We start from the raw sequence: 4,085 nt of genomic DNA, 5'->3' as shown, positions 1-4,085 counted from the left end.
GAAGGCTCATGTAACTAGTCTAAAACTCATTAGAAACTACATTTGAACATATGGACTAATATGCCACTTGGCCCTCTACATATGGAAGTAAATTGATGCCAAAACAATGCCCGCTAGACATTGCAATTCTCTTTTTTTTTTAACTAGTGTAATAAAAGTTGGAGTGGGTGAGAGGACCATCATGTCCCTTGGTACGTGTCTGCTGAGCACACGAGAGTTAAAGATAAGGTATCCAAGGAAACCACCTTGGGACTCAAAACTGAGCGTCAGTTTCCCATGAGCCTCTTTTAATTGACCCAAGATCTAATACTTGTGCTTCAGTTGTGGTATGCTAGTGCTCGTCTCACTGCTTGGCTGGGCACTGCTCGTCACTACAATCTGCTTGTCACTGTGCGGCTGGGCAGAGCTTCTACATGCCAATGCCATCTTCTAGCCTACCTCCATCTCGCCCCCTTCTCAATGCTCATCTTGAAGGCTGCTGCCTTGCTATTTTTCACATCAATCAACGGAAGGAGGCTCCATTTTTTGCATGCTTAGAGGATGATGTTGAGACTGGTATGGTTTCAGCTGAGTTCGATGATGCACTGCCGGATGTCCACTATTCAGGTAGTCTTCTAGAGCTCAACCAGTTAAATAACAGATCTTTGTGCTCCTATTATGAGTATTTCTTCAAGGTTAGTGGATGACAGAAGCCAGAGCTTTTGTAGAAGTTCACTCCCTACTTTCATGGAAGATCCAATGTCAAAGGCTTGCAACTTGAGTTCTGAGGAATTTCAAGATGCTGAGGCAGTTATGCGATCACAGGAAATTAAGGACACAATTGTGAGGACATCACTTGTAAAGTCTAACTTGCATGCAAGTCAAAAATTATCCTCACCTACTGCTCGTTTGTCACATGCAGCAAGTCTCACATCCTCGTGATGGGTCTGTTCCCAAGGTTGCATCTCATTGGCGGTGGTGTCTAGTGTTACTGACCTTATGGCCTTGAGACGGCTTTGCATCCTCGATTGCACCGCATTGAGAGGGATTACGGATTTGAAGCATCACTGAAAGAGGGGGGTTGCAAGCAAGAAGTCTAGGACAGGGAAGGAGGAGCTCCTTAGCGGCATAGATGTGAGGGCTTGTGGACTCTCTAAGGGCGATTTTGGTGTGAATCCCCTTCACTTCTGCTCATGCCTTGTCAAAGCCACGACCAGCTCCTGTTGATGTTGAAGCCTTGTACTTACCTGCTCGATACAACCACAAAAGCAAGCTTGGGACAGCCACATAAGCAAGCAAGAGCTGCCACAAATGCTCCAGTCCCTTCCTCCACATCCTAGTTGTTCCATGTTACAAGATTATCAATGCCTTGCTTTCTAGCTCGTCCTATTCATTCACACTGATGCACAAATGTTTTGGAGCCTCGATCTACTCTGGTATGTAGCAGCAACTTCAACAATTTATGCACTTGTTAGGTACTTGACCATATAGTAATTCTGACTTTTGTTTTTTCTGTCCCATGCCTCATTTTTTTGCAGGTTTAGGGTGCTTTACAAGCTATCGCAATTCTCATTAACCATGTAACACCTGTGGTCATGACACCGACGAAGGAGTGAGAATTCCTCACTCACTCAGCAATTGTACACCCATGGAAAGCATGATATTATTTGCATTAACTTTAAGATAATTGTTTGACTGATTTAATTGTTGACATTGTATTCTTGTCTCTGAATAGCACTTAAAAGAGTCTAGATCCGGAGATGACATTGCAAATCTTGTATGTGAAGGTACAAAAAGGCAAGGCTAGAGTAGGATTTAGCTTCAAAACTTCAAGAGATAGAAAACGACAACCTTGCTAGAGTAAGTTGCAGCTTCAAAACTTCAGGAGTTACAAAATGGTAGTACTACTGCCTGCTAGAGTAAGTTGTACCTTAAGTACTTAAAGTAAAACCACCAAAAAAACTATTAAGTAGATCTGCCTCGTAGTGTTTGTCGAAGTTTTCTAGTCGAACTCGAAGTTTGCAGCTAGTAAGAAGAAGAAGCTTTGCTGCTAGAGTGGATATTCAAAAAGTCTCATTCAGATTATGGGGTAGCTATAATAGATGTAAAGTTGAAAGTTGCAAAAATTTGTCAAACACTATAAACACTCTTCACCAACGGCATTCTAGGAAGGAGTTGGTGGGATGGTTTTCAAACGAGACATCCAGATCTTGTATTGGAGTTTGTGAAGGTTTGGATCAATCAAGAGCTACAAGGTTTCACCCAGATATAGTCAAAAGTCTCTATGAGAACTTAGAGAAGATTTACTCAAAAAGTAGCTATCCACCTACCAGCATATGGAATGCTGATGAGTCTGGATTTCAAGGATCATGAGATAAGGGAATGAAGATTCTTGCAAGGAAAGTTACGAGGTCAGTGTATGGCCTCACGTGTGACTCAAGGGAGTGGCTCACTGTCTTATGTTGCGTCAATGCAACTGGACAAGCCATTCCCTCTTTCTACATATTCAAGGGCAACCGTATGATTGGAAACTACATCGAAGACTATGAAGAAGGTGCAGCCATGACAATGCAAAAGAAAGCATGGATGATCAGAGAATTATTTCAGGCTTGGATTGAGCATTTCAATAAATTCATAGGTCAGGACATGGGATTGCATGTGCTCATTTTATATGGTCATGGTAGTCACGTGTCACTAGTGGTTGTAAGCAAAGCCTATCATGCCAGCATCGACATTCTTACCTTACCAGCCCACACTTTACACAAATTGCAACCATTGGATGTCTCTGTTCTTAAGTCTTTGAAGGTAAATTTCCGAAAACAAAGACAAGCTTGGCAGCACCAAACAGCTTCATCTCAAGCAAGCAAGAGAGAGCTCGCAACCATTGCATCAAAAGCAAAACAACTATCTTTCAATGAGCACAACATCAAGGTAGGCTTCAGGACAACAGGAATCTGGCCTCTAGACAACACAACCTACAAATTTGATGGCATACCATGCATGTACATTAGTACAGAGAGGAAAATGGCAAACAAGGAGGAAGGAATTGAGGAGGACAATTTGTCTCAGGTTCCAAATACGCCAATAAGGGAAGACATCAAAGAAGAAGCAGTCCATGCTTTGAACATCTTGGCAAACCAAGAACAGCTTGGTAGTGCTCAAGATGGAGGTGGTCAACATGATTACATTCAAGAAGGGTACATAGTCTACACAAGCCACATTACAGTTCAAAGCTTCACATGCAAGATGTAGCTGCAACAAATGGTAACATACCCGCTGCACTACACTATCCAAACCATGTACAAGATACGACAAGCAATGCGAAAGAGGGAAAACAATTGCCAACCCATCAAATTAGGAGATACAGCAACGAGAATGGGCATAACAAAGGTAGTCAAAAGGATTCCACAGAGAAGGGCCATATCATTAACCTCTTGCAAGTCCCAATGAGAGAAGCTTCAGTTCAAAGAGCAGCTTGAGAGGCTTTTGTTGACTACACCAATAGTCTCATACTCACTTCATCGCAATATATCGACACTATGAAGGCCAAGAATGCACAAAAAGACGAGATAGCAAAAGCAAAGGAGCACAAAAAGGTAGGGAAGGAGCAAAAGTGAAGGCAAACTCTTGCAGATAAGGCAACACAAAAACGATAGAAAGAGGATGCAGCTAAGGCTAAAGAGTCCAAAAAGGCATGGGATGCACAACAAACTCTTCTTGGAAAAAGATTGCGAGCTATAATTTGGGAGCCACACAAGGTTTACTCCTTAGGCCGCTACACATAGACCAACCCTACCATGCTCTCAAAAGGAGACTTTGAATGGAAAAACTCAGAAGCGCTCGACAACAAGCACAAAGTGAGTTCGACTAGAAAACTTTGACAAACACTACAAGGCAGATCTACTTAATGGTTTTTTTGGCGGTTTTACTTTAAGTACTTAAGGTACAACTTACTCTAGCAGGTAGTAGTACTGCCATTTTGTAGCTACCCCATAATCTGAATGAAAATTTTTGAGTATCCACTCTAGCAGCAAAGCTTCTTCTTCTTACGAGAGGATGGTGGGAGGGTCTTTTTGTTTCTTTTGGGTTCGACCTTCTTCCCAATT

The 4,085-nt window shown here is 42.3% G+C and overlaps 1 pseudogene; it reads left to right on the top strand.

The window, feature by feature from the left end:
* Window positions 1–2,020: 2,020 nt before the first annotated feature.
* On the top strand, window positions 2,021–3,850 carry LOC147464393 (uncharacterized; annotated as a pseudogene).
* The last annotated feature ends 235 nt before the right edge of the window (window positions 3,851–4,085 follow it).

The sequence above is a fragment of the Adiantum capillus-veneris genome, chromosome 1 (genome assembly GCF_014529385.1).
Source record: "Adiantum capillus-veneris isolate H3 chromosome 1, ASM1452938v2, whole genome shotgun sequence".
In the NCBI taxonomy this organism is placed as follows: domain Eukaryota; kingdom Viridiplantae; phylum Streptophyta; class Polypodiopsida; order Polypodiales; family Pteridaceae; genus Adiantum; species Adiantum capillus-veneris.
This window is presented reverse-complemented; position numbering and strand designations above follow the sequence as displayed.